The 22,022-nt window shown below is 41.2% G+C and overlaps 1 protein-coding gene across 3 annotated transcripts in view; it reads left to right on the plus strand.

Moving 5' to 3' along the window:
- LOC134140345 (complement C1q tumor necrosis factor-related protein 7) overlaps positions 1–22,022 on the plus strand; it is a 124,667-nt gene that overhangs the window by 5,652 nt on the left and 96,993 nt on the right. Inside the window, exons 1-2 of one of the 3 annotated variants that reach the window (XM_062575354.1) lie at positions 11,170–11,553; positions 16,773–16,853. The gene's annotated coding sequence lies outside the window, so the exon portion shown is untranslated. Of the gene's footprint in view, positions 1–11,169; positions 11,554–16,772; positions 16,854–22,022 lie in introns of those variants that run through there. The other 2 variants (XM_062575355.1, XM_062575356.1) reach the window with 2 other exon arrangements.

The following is a 22,022-nucleotide window of genomic DNA, read 5'->3' on the forward strand; positions in this document are numbered from 1 at the left end:
CTCCCCTCTCTACTCCACCCACATACAGAGCAGATTATTTCTAACTGGGAATGGCCCATGGGTTCAGGAAGGACTGATTCTCTGCTGTCTGCACCAGTATATGAATGACATCTGCAGTGCTGTGGGAGGGCACTGCACAAAGTGGCTGGTGTTCAGGTCCTCTAGAGAAAGAGGGACCAGCTGCATTTCACTGCATTTTAACCTTTACAGCTGGATTACACTGGCTTATATCACAGTGTGCTTTTCAGGGCTGCATTTCTGAGAAAAAGGATGAGAGGATTTTAAAAGAAAATTGAAAGTTGAGTTTTCCTTTTTTAAAAGAAAATCAAGTTTCCTCTGCAAGACCCACTAGGACTGCTCGCTGTTAACAAGAGGTGCGCTGCAAGCCCACACAGCTCACTAGTGATTTCATAGCCTTCTTTAGGCTGAACTGCGATTCCAGATTTCCGTGCCTGGAATTTCTCAGGTATAAATACATTTGCATTGCACTGGGGCACAACTGAACAATTTCTCCTGTGCATCCAGAAGGTGTCCAACTCCTGTACACAGCATGTACTGTATTGCTGGTCTGAGAGTGGGCAGTGAATGTGCCTAGGGTTTCTTGCTCTGATAGAGCTGCTGATTATCTGAAGATCATTGGTAAAAGCACATAATCCTCGAGCCCATTTGGAGAAAATACCAAGGTAGAAAAAGAGAACATCCTAGAAACAGGAGATGTTTTCTAGAAACTGCCCGGTATCTCAGTTGTTCCCTTTTTCTAAGCGTGCTCCATCATGGTGGCACAGGCCTGCAGTGTGAGAGCTTTGATTGTCGAAGACTGAAAATTCTGGCCAGTGTGTGTGTAATGTCTGGTGCTGTAGCCTACTAGGGCACACATTAAAACTCTGCAGTGAAATCCAGGCCACACTGATTTGACACTGAAGTCAAAACAAGCCCTGCACTCCTCTTTAGCAGGGTTGCGTAAGGTGATGTCAGTGCAGGGTTCATCGTGGGTGCAGCTCTACAGACACCCAGGTTATATTTGGATTGCTGCATCTGGCAGGGTTTAGTCTGAGCTTTCCACTTCTACAAATAATGGCTTGTAAAAAGGAGGGTTGTTTTTATATCTTCTCCATGAGGTGAAGGCACGTGTGAAGAGAATTTGACATGGTGTATCACTTGGCCATTTTCAGTCTAACTCAACAACCAGAAAGTTGTATCATCTCTCCAGAGACATGCCAGGGTTGTAAAATATGTTAGTTCCCTAAATTAGCACCATTTTCTTCATTAGAAGAAATAACTGGTCTGTTCTTTCTGTGTACACTTACTGCCGTTGTTTCTCATGTTTAAATGACCTCTGTGGTTACTCTGGAACAAGGTTTGGATTCTTTGAAATTAAGACTAGATGATCCCATAACAGAAACAGTTTTGCTTGCATGGAAGAACTGCCAAGATACCCTTAAAAGGAAGGATCTGCCTAATGCATGCTGCTCAAAATGTTCACTGCTGTTCTGACCTTCTTCAAAAATCAGTCTAAGCAGAGTTTGAGAGAAGCCATGTGGTTCCTCCACTCAGTCCTGACACCGAGATCGCCTAATCCAGCCTAACACCATGTTCAGAAATCAGCAGGACTCTGTGCCAGCACGCTGGTACCAAAACCTCTGCAAGCGTTTGAGCAGCTAGCCCAGTGAGCTTGCTGTACGTGCCTTCTTTCCATTATGTCAGCGGAAGCAGATGTTTCTAATTTATCACTAAAAACAAACAACTTAATCCCCCAAATATGCAGCAGTGGGGGGTGAGAGGGGGCCCTTCCACCATAACTCTTCTATAAATTGGATAATTAATGTTAATTTATCCGTGAATGAAGCAAATTTGTGTCAGATGCTGTTACCATCTCTTCCTCCCTGTAATTTTTGTAAGCCCTTGGAATCACTAAACAATGTCTAATATCTTTTAAACCTGAGGTAATGACACATTTTCCTGTTACACTGGCCAAAAGTGGCTGGCAGTGCTTCCTTTAATCAACAACGACAATATTTATCTATTTAGGCCTTCAGAACATTATTTAACAGACATTGCAACCCTCTGTCACATGAGTGCCAAAGACAGGCCTTGGTTGTAGCTCCAAAGGGCAACCTGTCTCACCTTTGAAAACATGATTTCATCATTGGCTGTTTGAAAGCAAACAGCTAAAGCAGAGCGCGGTGCCCAGATGAGGCCAAAGCAGAGTAACTGCTCCTGCCAGCTGGAGCCTTAATGCTCAGCTGAAATCTGTAGCAGGGTTGGTCTGACAAGTTTAATAGAAACAGGATTTGCTTCACGTGGTGAAATGGTTGAAGGAATTAAATGGGAAGGAACCTGGTTCCAAATCAATTTTAAATGAGGCTAATGGGACTGTGAAATTATTGCTATTATCTATTTTATATCAATGCTGGAGGCCACAGCTAACATTAGAGTGCCAGTATTTCAGCAAGGTCACATATTCAGAGAGGTCCAGCTGCCTGTGAACAATCTATATAACTTCCTTTAGCTGACACCTCTTTCAGATCATTGGTTTCTATTGCTTAAAGCTGATGGAAAAGGCTTCTGTCCAAGAGGCTTGGCACTTCTCACAGCATGTCCATCATGTACAGGCAGCATTGAAATGAGAATAATGCAAGTAGTCTTAAAAAGATCTTCTTCAAAGCTCCTGGAGCCACAACAGTAAAGTCAGCCCATTTTGCAGAATGGCAGAATATAGGGGGTTGCTGGCCTGAGAGCTCTGCAGCCTTGGGTGTCCATGAAAAGTGATGGAAAAACACAAGTGTTATATGCAGCACAATGGTCTAAAGCTTAAGAGGTGTCTATGTTTCTGCTGAGAAGTTGTGGGGACCCTCAGAGCAGAGAAGCTGAAAGTGCCTGAAAGTGGTTGGCCAGAGCTAGCCAATGCATGGGACTTGCCAGGGTCATCCCCACCAGCGCAGCAGGCTCCAGGGTGCGGGTCGCTGTGCAGCTGGGAAAACTATACCCTGGGGAGCAGAGAGAAGTAAGCAGGTTAATTAGCATGCTGTTAAGTGAACTCTGGGTTTCCACGTTTACAAAGTAGAAGACAAAATAGAGAAATAGAGGCAGATAGTAAACTTGCTGTGCTAAACCCAGTCCTGCTATGTAAGAAGTGGATGGTTATACGTATTTCTTCAACTTTAAAAATAGAGCAATGCTGTTCAGTCAGGTGTCAGCAGTGCTCGTGCTTCCTCTTGGCTGGAGCTTGCCACAGAGCCACCTCTGCTGCAGAAAGGGATGGGTAGTTATGGTTGTCCCTCTCGCAGCTCTTGCACACAAGAATAAGCCCCTTCAACTGCATGCTGCATGCAAATACTGCAGCCGTAGCACTGCATACTACTTTCAGAAAATTGTTTTTTCAGGTTTAATTACCATAATTGAACCATTTGTAAGAAAATGCAAAATACCTCATATTCAGTTTTTTTGTTGGGGTCATGGAAAATCAAACTTTGTGCTGTACTGATGCTATGGGACCCTATTCTGATGACCAGCATCTCTCCCCTCAGCAACCTCTTTTGAAGAGGAGCAGCTGCTGTGAGCAGTATCTCCAGGGCTCTGGAGCTGTTGGGTAACCTATCTCCCTGATTAATTATATTAACTGTAGGATTGGACAATGTGTAAGAAAGGTACAGAACTTCACATCAAGCCAGATATGATGTAGGCTAAAGGAAAGCGTGAGAAGAAGCAAAACAGAAGCAGAAAGGGATCAGGGTCAACTGCAGAGCTAAGAATAGGAATAAGAGCTCTTTTCACTCTGCTCCAGTGCACTACACTCCCTTCCTTCCCATAGACAATATCCATAAAGAGATCTGGAAAAACAGTATGGGAAGAAACCTGAAGACAATTGGAATAATCTCACGTTTGAGATGAACTGAAAGGTTTTTTTTGTAAAAAAAAAATCAATCCAGACAAGCCTTTTTCACTCAAGCTGCTTTAAGTAACATGTAATGACTGCACCAGCACAAGGATATTCTGCATAGCTGCAGTCTGCTTTTCAGCTTTGAAGCCTTTTCCTGCCTGAAGATAGCTGCATGCCATTACATTATTTTGTATCAGTGATGTAGACCTTTACCTGCCGCAAACAAAGCTGAGCTTCAAGATTGATATATACATTAAGTGACTTCTGCTTTGCCTATTTAATTATTTGTTATTATTATTGTTATCATATGCCTTTCATCATGCTATATTTCTGAGGTTATGTTCAAGGATGCCCTTGGGTTAGAACATCTCATACTTAAGGAGACCATCTGTCTTTAACAAATTGCTCGGTCTAAAATAGCCTAAACTTTCCTCCGGACCTGATAATAAGACTGGATTTGAAGGAGAAAAGCTGTTTCAAATTTCCAGATACAGTCTTGAACGTGATATTCTGTGGAACTGTTTTTTTGTTTCTGTTTCTGACTGGTCATTTCCAAGGGTATGGAGAAGAGAGGGGTGCAGATTTAACTTGTGTGGGGTTTAATCTGTTGCAAACAGGACCATTTTCTTAAACTGTCAAGAAATTAACAAAATACAATGTTTTACCATCATGATTAACATACACTGTTCATGACCACAGGATTTTCGATGGAAAAGTGACACAAACTATTGGCATAAAATGTATTTTCTAATTCCCAGGGTGTCTGTGTTGCATTCCTACCTCTGACAAAGCAGCAGTACTTGAAATGAGATTTGCTTTTGAGTGAAGATACACCCCACAATGGGAGAGTGAGAATGTGCTTGCCTTAAAGCATTTACAGACTCCATCCATGTTTTCTGACCTCTAAGATGTAAAGCAGTTTATTAAAGAATTCTTTCTGACCCTTCAATGGAAAATTACACAGGCCCTTAAGTATAGGTTCAGGACATTTGTTATCTGTAGTTGAGATTTGCTTCTGAGGCATGTGCTGTTGATGTTCATAAATTATACAGCTCAGTAAAGCATTCAGAAACAAATGTTCAGTCCCCATGAGGTCTGGTAAAAACCCTAAGTGTGAGCTTTGATGTGAGCATAGAGCCATAGTAGCTGTCAGGTTCTGAATCGTCTTCCAGTGGCACCAGAAGGGGAATATGTATGCTTCTGCACATTTTTGAGCCAGAAATTCATCTGGTGTAAATTAATTATGGCTCTTTTACAGTCAATGCAGCTGTACCGATTTATATCAACTGAGGATGTGGTCAGTCGGTTTTCAAGACTTAGAAGTTATATAGCCCATACAGTTATAACCCATATTATGCACTATGGGTTTAAAAGGAGATGTCAAATTTCTTCCTAATGTGTTTAAATTTAAATTTAAAGCCTCACTGGGAGTTTGCAGCTCCAGAGTTCTTGCCCATTATTCATTAGTTCATGTATTAGCTGTGATCACAGGAACAAGCACTATTAGTACCTCATTTTAAGTGAGATACAGCTGTGGTCCCAAGTTTGCTGGCCTGGCAAGTTTGGGCAGGTATGCAGCACACAAGATTGTGGGTTATAGTGTGGGAGATCTACACATGGGATGTGAAAAAAACTATCTGGAAGTGAAACACATCTAACATAGAGCTGTGACCCATGCTATACTCTTTTTTTTTCAGAAATAATGTATTGTTGCCTAGTTACATGTTATTTATATGTACGTTTTGCCTAAAACAGTGTTACTCACTACAAACTAAATGACAAACTTGAAATACAAGGGTCATGTGTAAAGGGCACTTCTTTATTTCAAGGTTTTCATTTTAGCTTTTGTCTTTCAAGACAAAACTATCTTGTCTTTCAATATTCCAAAAGCTCTCTATATGTATGAATTTAATTTCAAAACAAAAATAGACTCCAGATGTCTTAAGTATATTTTTCCAGGCCTGCAATTTAAACAAGTTACAGCAATAGTCACCTTCACAAACCTTTTGATCATTATAATATGAATTTGCACTGACAGCCAGTGCTGATCACGGGGACCTTTCCTGGTTTTTGAAACCAGCTTTTACTAATTTGGATTCCATTGCAGTTTGTCAGAAAGGCTGTATTTTAAGGAGAATCATTCATTTGATGATTTGTTGTACAGCTGCCCACCACATGTACAGCAGCAGCAGGATTACGACTTCTTAATTTTCCCCCAGTTTCAGCTTCAGCACTGGAACCCATTACATAGTTAGCATCTTAAGAGTGTTGTGTTATTTTGCTCCTTTCCTCAGAAAATGATCCATAATAGTAGGGTGGTTTTCAGTCCTCTAAATCTATGGAATGCACACAGAGGGGACAGGAGAGTCCAGTTGTTAGGATGCTAGCCTCATGATGTAGCTTCAATTTCTTATCTGCATAGACTGTATGATCTCTGGCAATATCATATCTGTGCCCTAGATCTTCACCTGTAAAATAGGATATTATCTTTTGGATTCCAGGGTATATAACTATATTCAAATGACTGGATGATCAGATAGTGCAATAGCCAACACCTTGTAATTATCTAGGATAAGGTGTGCAAACTTGCCTCTGGATCATAATCATATATATACTCAGCTCCTTGCTCTTTGGGGTAATGGAGGTCAGCTATGCTGCATGCAGTTGAAAACTCTGAATAATACAGGCTTTATGGCATGCACTGAAGAGCCAGCTGCCAGCTGAAGTCAGTGCAGGGCCACGTGAGCTCTTTAGCTCTGGAATAGAAGCAAATTTGCTGGACCTAAGCTTGCTGAACCACTTACATGTCTTGACCTTGTGCTCCCCAGTACCTTGGGAGGGACCAACTTGCTTTGATAGAGTTGTGGACATAAGCTGTCCAGCTGTGGGTCATAATGTGGAGACAGACTGGAGCCTGGGAAATTCTGATTAGACATAAGGGTGAAGGTTTGGTTTTTGTTTTTTTTTTACCTTGAGAGTGGCCAAATATTCATGCAGGCTGCCCTGAGAGACTTTGGAATCTCCATCCCTGGAGGTGTTCAAACTTGACTGGACATGGGTCTGAGAAACCTGATCTAACCAGGATCTAACCTCCTGCTTTGGGCAGGAGGTTAAACTAGATGAACTCCAGAGGTCCCTTCCAACCCACATTATTCCTATGGTTCTGTGATTTGATGCTAATGCTTGATGCAAATACATGCTTGTGGAGCATTGGAGAACATGGGCTCCAACCCCTGAGATAGTTTGGCAGGAGGCAGCCTGCTCCAACAGTGACAGAACAACAAAGTCATGACACACTGAAGTGATTCAGTGCAACTTGGTGTCTACACTCAAAGCAATTTGGGCCCCAGGCTGAGCCTAGAAACAGCATTAATGTGTTTAGATACCTCCATGGAGCCCATGTGACTTTTTGAATCAGTGGCATAGTTTATCTCGAAATAAACCATCTGAAGGTAATGAAAAGTTACTATATTGGGAAATATACTCTGTAGTTCACATTTACTTGCCTTGTCATTGTACACTGACATGGAACCAGTGTTTCCATCCTTCTGGCCCCTATATGCAATAGTGAAGCTGGACTTTGTGTTTCCTATTGATTACGTGCAAGTAGTATCACCCCATTTGATCTGAGCAATCAAATTGGACTTTGCAAAAGTCTAGTGAATTGACATTGGAAATAACGTCTACTGATACATAAATCATAGAATCATAGAATCGGTAAGGTCGGAAGGGACCTCTGGAGATCATCTAGTCCAACCTCCCTGCTCAGCAGGGTCACCTAGAGCACGTTAGACAGGGTTGCATCCAGGTGGGCCTACCTTGAAGTGCCTAAATTTTTTAAAGCCATATATAGACACAGATCTGTATATAATAGCCTACAAAAGGAGCTGTCTAGAAAATGGAGTTTCTCTACTTTAAAAAAAAAGGAATCTGGAGGACATTAATTATCTTCAGTTATATGAAAACCTGTAGTATTTGGAAGTTTTCACTGGAAGAAAATTTTTGAATATTTTAATTTTGGAAGAACAAAATAGAACTCGGTAGTTCATTCTCTCCTGCTAGTACCTGGCAGTACCTTGTTAGACACCAGCAAGGCAGTACTCCCCAGCCTACTGAAGCAGAGCCCTCCCAATCTTTTGGAGGATATTTGGAAGATAAATGAGAAAAACAAGACTTTAACTGGATATAAGGGTCTGCATTTCTAAGAGAAAAACAGAAGGTTTTAAAATGCTTGATACGGTACATCATGACATAAACTCCACCCAACAAGTCTCATTCATTTCTGTATGCATTGCAGCTTCTGGACTCCTGGCCAGCCTTCCATTTCCACATTCACAACTGCAATTATAAATGTGACCCTTAGTTTGTGAACTGTTTTCTTAACTCCTACATAAATCCTGATGTGCCTGTGAATGCATATACAATCTGCTGCAAAGCAGATGACAGTTTCAGTGAAGGAGCAGCATGCAAAGAGCACTGCTGTCTTCAATGGCAAGGCACAATTGTGTATCCTCATAGTAAAACGCAACACTCTGAGGCTTCTAGCGTACACAGCTGTGTTATGGCTGGAGCGGGGTCGGCGCCTGGGAATGCACAGCGCAGCCCGGGCGTACGGTGCTGTCAGTGCGCTGCGTGCTGGCCTGTTACTTCCACCAGCACAGGCCAGATCCCTGGGTAGAAACTGAATCATGCTTTGGATAATTAGGCGGTGCCCAGATTAGTGGTGTGTTTTGGAGGTCCACCCTGAGAATATTATTATAGAAATATGACTTGGTCCTCAAAAGTTAGGTATATATTCTGTTTATCTCGAAACCAAAGAAGTAGGTTAGTGTTAGCCCAGGGATTGACTCTTTGTAATAGCTCCCAAGCAGTTTTTGATGTTTAGCCTCTTGTAATTATGGATAGAAAGCTGGATGGGCTCCCAGCACACTTCATTCACTGGGCTGCCTCTAAAATCTGGGTGTATACAAACAGTCCTGTGTGTCAAGCATTGCTCATGTAAACCATGTCACAAGACCTCTATATCATAAAATGAAATTAAAAGAAAAAATCCCAGTTATTTTTGAAAAACACAGAAGGTGTGTTTGCTGATGGCTTAGCAAAGAGGGCTGAGTCTGTCATCGTAGTTGATGCCAACTATTGTAGGTATCAGGAGCTGCAGCAAAAAAGAGCTTGCTCTTTGCCAGTGGGAAGGTGAGCGTTGGAGAGAGAGCAGTATGAGATGAGGATGGCATTGAAAACAAGCCTCTGCAAGCCCACAGAAAGCCTGGAAACACTGAACTTGTTCCTGAAAAATATATTAATCAGCAGAGTCCATGAGAATGCAGGCAACACTGATGATAGAGATCTGTGATTTTTCTGAGCAGAGTAGCAAAGGCAGTGCACAGAGCTCAGTAAGGGGACTTACGGAGTAAGAGCCTGCAGAAAAGGGAGTTAACGTTCCCATGACGAATATCAACATGAGCAAAGGCTGCCAGGGGGTTATGCTGGCTAATGAAGCGTAGCGGTTGTGCTGCAGATGGGGCAGGCGGTGCTGCACGGCGCGGAGGACCTGGTGCAGAGCCTGAGAGCAGGTGGCCTCTGGGCCGGGCTTGGGGCTCTGGACACCCGCCTGGTGCCGCGTGCATCTTGTGCACCTGCGTGGCAGTCCCGGCAGGGACGCGCCGGTTTGCTCGCCCCCGCGCCGTGCAGCACCACTCACGCAGGCTGGGCGCTCCCGTCCTGACGCTGGCCTGCAAAGGCCAACGTGGGCCAACCGGGGGGCCCCTGCCTGCATTACGATGGCCAGATACGAGCCCACTCCAACATACATTGCATCACCTCGGTTGCAGGCACCATGCCCAAACTGCTAAACTTTCAAACACAAAATTTAATTAAAATAAAAAATCAGTAAGTTAACATTTTGAAATTCATCATATATATATTGGTTGATAGTACCTCATATTTTGAAAAAAATGGGAGGGAGGGGAAAGCAGCAGGAAGAGTTGAAAAGAAAAGAGTTGAAATCAGTTTACTGTAGACTTAAGAGTTTGGTATTTGACAAAGGACATGGATATAAGTGGAAACTAAATTGAAATTGAGACTTCTCTCATTCAATACAAAAGATCGTTGCTACCAGTCAGCTACAACTGGGAAAAGCAATTTAATTACCAATAAACAACTTTGAAGTTGTACATGTGTTTTAGTGCCTTCAATAAAGTTCGCAAAAAAAGAAATGGCAAAAAAAGTCCAAACCATCTGACAGCAGAAATTTAAAACGTGTAGGGGATTGTTCAAGTCCATTGCTACACAAAGAGAGTACTTTATATACTAGACAAAAACATCATTAGATCACTCTTCATTAAAAACTACTTTTTTTCTTAAACTAGAAATGCTTATTAAAAGTTTTGAGGAGTTTTTTTTCTTTATATTTTATAAATGCAGGAATTTCGCATTTACAATATTCTAAAGATTGATTTTAGACTCTAAGTCCATTTCCCTTTTTCTCTCTTCTGCAATTGAATACAATAGAATGAATGAGGACTTAGACTTCTCCTTTTATCTTTTTGCTATTTCTTTTGTTATTTTTATAATACTGATTTTTTTAATGCTTCTCATAGAATCCTCTGTCCTCACTGTCTAGGAATTGAATGAATAATGTTCAAAATGATGTCTTTTCTCTTTCTTGTAAATTTTGGATTTTACAGTGGAGAAGGGAGCTTTTTTTTTTGCTGAAACTTTTTATTTACCTATTTTAATCTGCATCACTATCTTGCTTTTCAAATACATATAGTTTCCCTATTTGTTCAATTAACGGAGCACTTGCTCAAACAGCTGTGCTTCAAAGCCTTGTTGTTTTATAATAGCTTTAGCAAGTTTAAGTAAACCACAGGAGAGTGAGAAAGAGAATGAAGTAAACTGGGTTTTTTTGAAGGAGAAAAAAAAATCTGAAAAAAAGACATTTTGCTTGCAGGCAATTCATTGCATTTATGATGTCATAAATGCTAAACATCATTCTGGGTTATATTTCCTGGCTGAAATACAGAAATTCACAGAAAATCGAGCCTTGAAATAGAAAGTCAACAGTGACCTAATTTGGAATATAATGAAACTAAGTAGAGGGGACAGAACAGAAAATGCTGCCACTTGGGAATTGTGGTATGGCATAGAGAAGCCTGTCATGTTTGTTTTATTTTTAAACATATGAACCAAATAAAAGCTGAAAATGAAAACATTCATTGTGGTTTTGTTTTATTGTGTCTCTGTTAGAAGCGCTGTTTCTATACCCTACCCATATATAACATGACATGCCACAGTTCCTGCACTCAGATTGCTTGCTCTTATGTTACTGCTCAAGTATGCATTTAAAAAGGAGCCAACAGATACAGTAGATTTATTCTAGTTGTTGAGGTCAAGGACTCCTCTTTTTTTTTCGGATTCATCTAAGAGGGAACTCTTTCCTCAGTACTGACTGCTGTGCTTCCTGCTTTGCATTCTGCTGTCAGTGTGCACCACTGATAACGACGTATGTGAGAATACTGTGAAAGGGAAATCAGGAAATTACTTATCAGTCTGAAGCACCAGAGAGTTATATGTCATCTTCAGTGCCAAAGTTAGGGGGCTTTCAGCAAAGCACCATATCGTCATGCGCTATAATTCGGAGACGCCAGCTGCTGGAAGCTCTTGCAAACCGTGTAAGTAAAGGGCTTCATTTTGTTGAAACAAACTTTGTATATTCTATTGCCTCGTAAAGACACTTAGATAATCTAAATTTCAGATGAGTTTCCTAATACTAGCAGTGCTGTTTTTATTTTGCTGTGTTGTTTTGAATAATGCATGTGTGCAGGCACAATAAATAAAGAACTTAAGTTTCTCAAAATGTTTTACTTGTGAGTAGTGTGAGGAGCAGAACCTGTGCAGGAGTTGGTCAGTCTCTCCTTGCTTTTACAGTCACTGACTTCTTCTGTTCTGTTTGTGATCTGTGACACGGAGAACTGCTTCATTTCTTAATTTTCTTGTTACTGCTATTTCAAGGATAATATGAAGCTAGCAGCAAAATGCAAAACCTGTGCAAAGTAAAAGAGCAAGAAGAAAGCAAGTTTATAAAACAGATAGAGTTAATACCAAAAGCGGTGTGTGAACCATGCTGAACTCGTGGTCTTGTGGGATTTCATATGCTTTATAATGAGGTTTTAAGAGGTCACAGATCATGCAGCAAGCAAGAACATTAAATGACACAAGAAACATTTTGATTGATGGATAAAAAATAATCTCACTGATCATGCTTATATTTATATGAATCACTTCTATATGGTTATTTGGGGTTTAATACAGAGGATGGGTTCAACTTTCTCTAGTCTTCACAATATAACTTAAAAGCATGAAATAATTTATGAATGCCAAGCCAAATTCCACCATCCCTCCTTGTTCTTTATTCAGTTTACATATCTATTGATGCCTATACAGAGAGGTCGTGATGTCTTGGATTTCTCTTGTTGTCTCTGGAGTGCTCCCTGTCCTTTTGATGACTGCCCATATGCAGATAGTGTGATAAGTGAATGAAAAATGGCTGTTGTGCCAGAAAGCTCAAGTATCTCCACTGACCAGTGGTGATATTGTCCTGAGACAGAAGTGTAATAGGTTCATCTGAATGTCCTCAGAGTTCCTGGTATCTTTCCATTCAAAGAGATACCAGCCTATTCTCTTTCCTTGCAGCCTTTCCAAAACTAACCTCTCTGACCAGACACAAACCCACAGGGTGGCATCAGCTTTATTTGTTGCAGGTGTGTCACTGCAAGGACCTACCATTCCAGGTGCACTGAGGAGCACAGACACTGCCCCAAAGAGCTTGTTACCACCCACGTCCCTACCACTGACCTGAATTTCCTCTCTGTCTTCAGAGCTTTTCTGGGCTGATAGAAATACTCGCATCATGAAGGAAAGGAGACACTGTCCGCTAAGGGAGACAACCCCAGTTCATTGAAGTCAATGGAATGGTCTGTTTGACTACAATTGGGCAATCAGACCTTGGGTGCCAAAATCGTGAGGAAGTTAATAAGCAACACTCAGACAAAGCTGGAGTGTAACCTCCTGGAATGAGGCCAGGGGAAGGCTCTTTATGAAGAAGTTGGCAGGGTGGAAACAATCATGTTTTGAAGGTACACTAGTAGGAGATACTGAATAGCAGAGAGCATCAGCACGAGACTCCTCTCTGAAGGAGGAAGACCATTGCTTTTCGAGAGTGTTTGGAGAGTGACAAAATGTTTAATTTTCAGTGTGGAGATGGGTAAGATGTGAGGTCACTCTATTTTTTGTTTTGCGCCTCAACTCTCACATATCTAGCTGGTTTAACTGTACTCCAGGGAGAAAATAGCACATTGTTATATTTTGGGGATTTATGTATATTCATGTGTTCCATTAGTCTCTTGGCAAATGCATCTTTTGAGCTCTAAAGCGCTCTGAACCTTTCATATAGGTCTTTTCTTTGAAGCAGCAGATGTCTGTGATAAGCAGATGGTTATGGCTTTGAATTTCAACATCTTTAAGTACTTTGTTGTGTATATTTTATGGCGAGGAATGTACTTTTTCTTACTATGCAGAACTGATGCATTAAATGAAAGTATGTATATCTACATGTATGATGGCCCTTCCTAGCTTGCAAACCAACAGACCACGCATTTCTCAGGATGATTTGTTGTGAGATACTTTCACTCCACTATTTGACTTAATGTTTTCAAGTTACAAACTAGCTGCCAAATGCACTGGTCTGATGTGTGCTCAGTCAATGAAAACAAGCAACAAGGAGCATCAGTTGTGGATTATGTTCTCACTTTAATGTATTCTGTGAGCAGGCTGAATTCTTTCTCTTGTAAAATTTCCCTGGGGGAATAATGCAGTGCTTATGGGAATAACTGAGAAGAAATATTTTGATAGTTCTTATTCTAAAATTTCATTTTTCAAGAGGTACAGCTATGAAACCTGATGTGCAAGGGATCTAAGAATACAGGATCTTAGTTTGGGAATAAATCTGGGAGCACAAATGGAAAGAATATGTCTCCAATAAGAAAATAATTCTCACTTTCTTCCAAGGAAACAGAAGCCAGATAGCCAGATTTTCTTCAAATGTTTTGCTCTGGGATATTAATTTATTACTTAAAACTTAAAAGTTCTTCCCCCCTCTCCCTTCCACCCAACTTTCAGACTTGAACAGTTTGTTTTTTAAAGAAATCTCTCCGGATAGCCTGTGACACGTGAGAACTGTTTAAACTTGAATTAGTTGATCTTAAAACTGGATTTTCCACAGATTATCTAAGGCTTTGTTAATTACTAATGACATAAACTATGTTATTGCATGGATTCAATGCTTATGTAAGACACCAGCCTGTCCTGAGAGAATAGAAATGCCTCATTTCAACCAATGCTTTTGAATTTTTGCCTTCACCTTTGAGAAGGATTGGGACTGTTGAAGGGTTCTTGATGCTGGAAGGGATCAGCAGTGATGCAGGATTTTCTTCCTCTCTCCTTTTTTTTCTCTCCCCTTTCCCTCTGAAAACTTCCTCCCTTTTCACATCTCTAACACATAGTAACCCCTAATGCCAGGCTGTCGCTCTCCTAGAGTAGAGATTTCTCTCTTCTTGCAGCTCACATCAACCTGTTTTTGCTCAACAGCACAAGGGTTGGTGCTAGACTTTGCTGTTCCTCTGAGATGAGGAAACGGTGGGCCCAAGATACAAAAATGGCCTGAAGGGGATGTCATGCCCCAGCATAGCTGGTGGTCCAAATACAAGGCAGGATTTCATTCTTCGGGCTTAAGCAGCCAGTCCCTATCTCCTCGAGTATAAGCAAAATATGTCCACATGGAAGTAAAGCAGGCATGTGCTGACTTGTAACCTGTTGTCCAAGGCTAATGGCTATTTTAATTACTGCCTTGAATGGCTGTGCTATTCAAGCTGTGTACTTGCCTCCTCCAGGTGTCTTCCACTAAGATGGCGGAACTGGTCACTATCCAAGACAACACAGAACCATTAATCTGACCAAAGATGGTAGTTCCCTTAGTTCCACTTCAAAAGTATTAAGACCTATTCTGTATCTAATACAGTAGGGAGAAATAAAAAAAATATTTCTCAATGATTCTATTTTATAGTCTTGATAAGTAATATTGTCTGAAGATATGAAGGTTAGCAATTTACACACCAAATGAGAAAGAGTTGTGAAAACTTCTGGTTCACGTTTTTTTTTTTTTTTTTTTTTTTTTTTTTTTTTTTTCTTCTTCTAATTGCTTAAAGGCTGCAAACTCTCAAATCCTTTGGAAATTCCAGGTGGTACTCTGCTGCATGACAGCAACATAACTCAGAGAGATGATCTGCTAAATAAGGCCTTTCAGGGATATGAAGATAATTGCCTTTTGATGTGTGCCAGACTTCTCTTGCATATCTCAAAAAAAATCCTGCTCACTGAGTGGAGCCCTATTATACATTACTGATCTGTTGTAGCACCTCATCATGTATGTATTTATTTCTCTGAATACCACCTCTTGGACTTACACACGCAAGCGCTGAGTTAAGATCATACTGAAAGATCATGTGGAAAACTGAAGTTAGTTTTCCCTGAATTCTGGTAATCAATGTCCATCTGTGGTCATCCATAAATAAATAGATTCTCTGTAAAGAGGGAATGACAACAGTTTTTAAGACCTCTGGGTCTGTAATCTTCCCATACAGTCAGAAACAACATTAAAGACCACAAAATTAGAGAATATTCCTCCAAGTGGAAAAGTAAACAAGCCTCCAAAACTGCCGGAAAGCTCCAAACCTAAATATTGAACCTGACAATCAGCAAAGCAATCCAAAAAGGACCATGAGCATCAGACTATTCAGAGTACAGTGGCATTCCAGTTTGCATGCAGAAAGCTGGTCTGGAGGCTGCAGTGGGTTTGGGGGGGGAGACTACAGCAGAGGGCTATAATGGAAATGTGGCCTTTTTGCTTGTAAGAAAATTGACCTGCTGGAACAGATACTGTCATTTGCTATACTAGACAGTCCTTAGCTTATAGGTAGGACTAGGGTTCATATTTTCCAAATTCCTTTATTTTCCAAAAGGAAATTATTTCTGTTATATTTTTAAGGTTTTTCTCTGTGGCTTGGAGCTGTTTCCTGAACTTTGCAATTACATTCATGTAAATCTAGCTCCAGCTTTTTCTAAAATAATGGCAAGTACGTGGTAATTCTTCCTCTGAACCTCATCTCCCTTTTGGCTTATCAGCTAATGCTCTAGCAAGCAGTTTCAGCCTTGAGGGGCTACTGATAAATAGGGAACAGTAGTTCACTATCCCAGCTAACTTTTCTCTGCTAGGTCCTTCATAAATCTGGGGAAGCAAAATCAGTATTCACTAAAGATTGACTTAGTTACCAGAAATTCAGATCCTTGAACTTGCACAGACTAGTACAGAAAGTAGTTAGTAAAACACTTGGGAAAAGGTAAAAGTGCAGGGAGTCATCAGAAAGACTTGGGACTGCTTGGGGGGGGTTGTGACAATGGGGAAAAATATTCAGCATCACGTTGCTGCAACACCAAGGGGACTATTAGTGCATTTTGATCACTTCCTCTGTGCATGAACAATGTCCCACCCACCTGTACAGAGTCACTAGCATATACACCAAATTTTCTCTCCTGGAGGAAAAATCCAGACTGGGTTATCCTGGAGGATTATATAACATCTTCAGGATTCAAGAAAGTCTCAAGACAAGTGCCTGAGTGTCTCGAAAGGGCAGGATAATTTCCAGTTACAGGACTAAAGATTCGGACACTGTCTCATTTTTCATGGGACTATGTTGGGCCGATCACTTCATGACTGCTATATTTTGTTTGTTAAAGAAAATATCCTGTATTCATGGCTATTCTTTGTTCCTACCAGGTACATACATACAAGATAGTCACCTTTATGACTGTTAGATTCCCCAGTCAGAGTGACTGCCAAAGGTCATAGAGCAAGAAGGTAAGAATACATATAAACTGGAAATTAAGATACTTTGTCATTGTAATTATTGACAGACACTGCTTAGTCCTGGATTTCTGGAATCTCTGAAGAGGGGATCATCTTTCTTTAATCTATATCTGCTCTTGAATATTCCTGAAATTTCTATAGCCCAGGTGAGAATCAGAGAAAACTTTTGGAGATTTCTGCTTGAAGCAAAACAGTTAAGGTGATGGAAAGACATTAATGAGCATATCTGTGGGGTTTGACAGGCACCTTGAATGCACCAGTTTTTAAGAGCAGACATGAACTCAGGAGGTTAAGATGAAGGAGAGAGTCGTAGATGGGAGGAGCGCAGTATTCAGTAAGGCTTTTGACACTGTCTCCCAGAACATCCTCACCAGTAAGCTCAGGAATTGCAGGCTAGAGGAGTGGTCAGTGAGAGGCAGATTGAGAACTGGCTGAAAGACAGAGCTCAGAGGGTTGTGATCAGTAGTGCAAAGTCTGGCTGGAGGCCTGTAGTTAGTGGTGTATCCGAGAGGTCAATACTGGGTCCAGTCTTATTCAACTTTTGCATCAATGACCTGGGTGAAGGGACAGAGTGCCTCCTCAGCAAGTTTGCTGATGATACCAAACTGGGAGGAGTGGCTGATACACCTGAGGGCTGTGCTGCCATTCAGAGAGACCTGGACAGGTTGGAGAGATGGGCAGAGAGGAACCTATTGAGGTTCAACAATGGCAGATGCAGAGCCCTGCACCTAGGAAGAAGTAACTCCATGCACCAGTACAGGCTGGAGATTGACCTGCTGGAAAACAGCTCTGCAGAAAAGGACCTGGGAGTGGTGGTGGACAACAAGTTGACCATGTGCCCTTGCAATGTGCCCTTGTGGCCAAGAAGGCCAATGGTCTCCTGGGGTGCATTAGGAAGAATTGCCAGCAGGTTGAGGGAGGTGATCCTGCCCCTCTACTCAGCCCTGGTGAGGCCGCATCTGGAGTACTGTGTCCAGTTCTGGGCTCCCCAGTCCAAGAGAGACATGGAGCTACTGGAGAGAGTCCAGCATAGGGCTATCAAGATGATTAAAGGACTGGAGCATCTCTTGTATGAGGAAAGGCTGAGAGAGCTGGGCCTCTCCAGCCTGGAGAAGAGAAGACTGCAGAGAGATCTTATCAATGTGTACAAGTATCTGAAGGGAGGGTATAGAGAGGATGGGGTCAGACTCTTTTCAGTGGTGCCCAGTGACAGGACAAGAGGCAATAGACACTACCGGAAACACAGGAAGTTCTGTCTGAACATGAGGAAAAACTTCTTACTGTGAGGGTGACAGAGCACTGGAACAGGTTGCTCAAAAAGGTTGTGGACTCCTTGTCCTTGGAGATACTCAAAATATGCCTGGATGTGATCCTGTGCAATGTGCTCTAGGTGACCTTGCTTGAGCAGGGAGGGTGGACTAGATGATCTCCAGAGATCCCTTCCAGGCTCAACCATTCTGTGATTTTCATCTTCATCTTTTTAGTTGAAGAGAATGACAGTATCAAGCAGAGTATATGCAGATACGCTCGGACAAAGGTGCTACCAAAGATTATCTCAGTAGTGCACCTGTGCTGTGAATGTTAATTAGCAACAGCTATGTCATCTTGATTCACATACTAATATAGACAATTCAGTATGGCTCTAGAGAGATGGAGCCACAGAATTAGCTGGCAATAAAAATTTTGGCTGAAATATCAAAACTCTCAGGGGTATATTTCTCTAGCTTTGCACCTTGCCTGTTAAATGAAGAAACTTCCTGTTGTGGCTACATCTATGATGTCAATTCTTCATGATGGTTTGAAAAGGATGCCATGCTTTTTATTTCTTTCTGAAAACACCAGGTGCAGAAACAGAGTTTTGGATGTTTTTCACATGCATGTGCTATGACAAAACCCTCCTCATTATCAGCGTTCTGGTTGAGAATAAGCCTGTGGTCATTAGTAGCAGGCCCTGAAACAGAGCACTAGACCCTGTTCCAGAATAAATTAATTCAAGGAGAAATATGAAATGTCTTTTCATGAGATGAACCTTGTTTTCAATACAATCCCATGATAGAAATCTTTTGAGCTTAATGACCATTTGCAAAGTACAAAAGGACACTGGCTCCATTTTATCTTTAGGCAGTGAAGGAATGTGACAGCCCAGAGAGACACTTTGCAAAAGGGGCTGAGGTGACTGGTTATCTCCCTCCTATGGCAGATAAAGTGACTGGCAGGGTTTTTGACATCTTTGTCCCCCTCAGTAGGCCTGTTGTGTAGTACTTTGTCACTGTTTTTTCCCCACATAAAGGGTTAAATTCCTCCAGCATCTCAGCACTAACAGGGAATTTTTCAGTATAGGATTAAGTAAATCATATTTTGCTAACATTTATGGAAGTTATGACCACATTTATGTGGTCAGAGATTTGTGTGTATTTGCTTGCATTGATTTCAGCTTAATGTTTGCATGTTGCCTCTTGTTGTAATGAGGTCTTAAGTTCTTCCCTGCTGACCTGAGGCAGTATTTTCCAGATTATGGCTATATTTTTCCTAAATTGATGTTGTTTCACATTGTAGCATTGTATCACTATGCTATGTCTTGCTATGAGGGCTCAGCTTTCACGCAGATGCCTAAAGCTGCTGTTGAAGTCACACACTAATGTAGACAGGATGGTTGGCTAATTTCTGTTTCAGATAGCTCCTACCATCTTTCCTTCACTGCTGCCAGTGTTTTCTATCACCTCCCCAGGGACACCAGATGCATCTAAAGATTCCAGTTCCAGCTTCCAAGCTGAAACAGATCATGGACAGCAGCCATGTGTTGTTCAGATGCTCGGATGGGAGTGAGAGATCTTTTTCTTTTTTCTCTTACTGGACCAATTCACTCAATGAGACCTTGGTTTAGATCAGATTTGCATCATTTTTTTGCTATTTTATCTTTCTTCTCTCTCCTAAATTCTAAGCTTTCACTCTATCCTAAAAGAAGAAAGTTGCTTTAAAAGGAACCAGTGCCTAGGACAACATACCTTGCTCCTAGTTTAAATGACAGAACAAGAAAAGTGTTTAAATCTAAGTCACAGACTGTAGCTGCTGAAAAATACAATAACAGCCAGAGACATGCTTCTTCCCAACATTACATAAGTAGATATAGTGTATAATGTACTGCAACATCACAGCAGGTCTTCAAAATTGAGAACAAGGAGGAATAAAGGACTACTGCACCTTGGCTCTTAAATCCTCTGAATGTGTTGTCTGTGTTGATTAGTTACTTTGATTTGTGTTTCCCAGCACAGCTCATTTTTCCCTTTAATAGGAGTTCAGCTTGTAAATTGCCACTTGGATTGATAGTATTTGCACCAAACAGTGTAATTAGGCTGGAGTGACAGAATATATTACATTGTTTGTTTTTCATTATGTTTATTCCAGTTACTTTTTGTCACTGACTCTTTTTCTGAGCTAGGTTATTGATAAATATAGGATAAATCTAATGAATAAATTTGCTGTGCTTGGTATAGATCTGTGGTGGTGGCTGAGACCAAGTTGTACCACTAAGTAATGGGCTCACATTAGTACTACAGAAATGTTAATTTTATCACTAACATACCAGAGGGAAATGGAGTCTATGGATAATGAGGGGCTGAAGAAGACATTTTTAGATTTCTTTTCCCTTTAAAAGTCATCTCAGCTGAATTTTTAAGTAGTTCAGAGTTGTAGTGCTTTTACTCCTTCTTTGGACAAAAGTGTTTTATGGTAAAGCTGCAGAGTGAGTACCTGGGTTCAAGTCTTTTATCTGCCAGAAAGCTCCTCTGTGGCCTTGAGCAAGCTGTTTAGTTCTTCTGTACCTCAGTTTCTGAACCAATGTTTCTTTTCTTTTCTTTTGCGTTTTAATTGTCTTGTCTCTTCAAATGAAAGCTGTTCAAAGTCTCTGCATAGGCTGCAGATGCAAAAATGATTTTAAAAGGGGAATTGGAACTTTTTGGAGAAAATAACTGTACAGGAATGCAATGTGGAATTCCACATGGCACTGTGACCGTCTCAATCTGCTCATTTGCCAAAGTGATGTTGAATGGAGAAAGCTGAAAGTCAACTACATGATGTGACAGCAGACCTTGGAAAAGTCATATCATTTAAGGAGTTTTCCATTTCTGGCCTCTGTAGCTTTTCCATCAAAAGGGAACATTAAGAAAGCTCAGGATGAAACAAAACATGACCTATCCTACCGTCTTTCAAAAGCTGCATTAAAAGAAGTGACCATGGTTGCTCTGAAATAGGCCCTTAGAGCCCTGATTAAGGAACATATTTTAAATTATCAGTAAAAAGTAGATTGGTGGAAACAAAATTTATTTGCTACAATGTTTTTCACTTTCTCTAAATTCTTTCAGGAACCACTAAGGCAGGCAGCTGCCTTCAGTGTTGCTTTTTCTCAGTACAACTTGCTCTTAGCATTTTTATTAACTGTTTAGATGTTCTCTGGGTGACTAAACCAGAGTCTCTATCCCATCGGGTCACAAGAGGTAACGCTATTCCAAAAGATAAACTGAAATAAACAGAATACAAGTGTTTTGATTTGCAGGAGAAGAAATTCTTTATGTCAGCCTGCACAGGCCCATTAGTCAATCAGTTTGGGAACACTGTCAGTCCTGCAGCGTGGCAGCAGCAGGCCCTGGGCCCTGCCACACTGGGTTTGAGTGGCTCTGCCAAACAGTGCTGCCCTTGCCTTTTGCAATGGTATCACAGGGGAGAAGGGAACAGGATTTTCCCATGTGAAATTACAGAATATCTTCCTTTACGTATCATTTTCAGTTACCTCCTGGAACTGGCAGTGAGGGATCTTTCTCTTCAGACTAGCATTACTTTTAAACCAGTGAGCTTGGCTCACAGAGGTGGCACCACAGCTGGCACCACCACCTCTACCAGGACCATGGGTTATCTTGAATTCACCATTCTGCAACGTGCCCATCTCAGAGATGTGCCAGTTAAACTGCAGCTAGAGAAATAAGATTGAACACTTCTGTTGGCTGGCATTTGTGAAGGTTTCTTGGAGTGGAAGCAGACGGGGAAAGGGAAGGAGGAATAAGATGGACAGTCACACACTGGGGGAGCAATAATTCAAGAGCCCCAAAGGAAGATTGAGCTGAGAAAACCAGGGAGGGCTGTCTGGATCGACCGCTCTGGGTTTCA

Source organism: Rhea pennata, chromosome 4 (genome assembly GCF_028389875.1).
Source record: "Rhea pennata isolate bPtePen1 chromosome 4, bPtePen1.pri, whole genome shotgun sequence".
Taxonomy (NCBI): domain Eukaryota; kingdom Metazoa; phylum Chordata; class Aves; order Rheiformes; family Rheidae; genus Rhea; species Rhea pennata.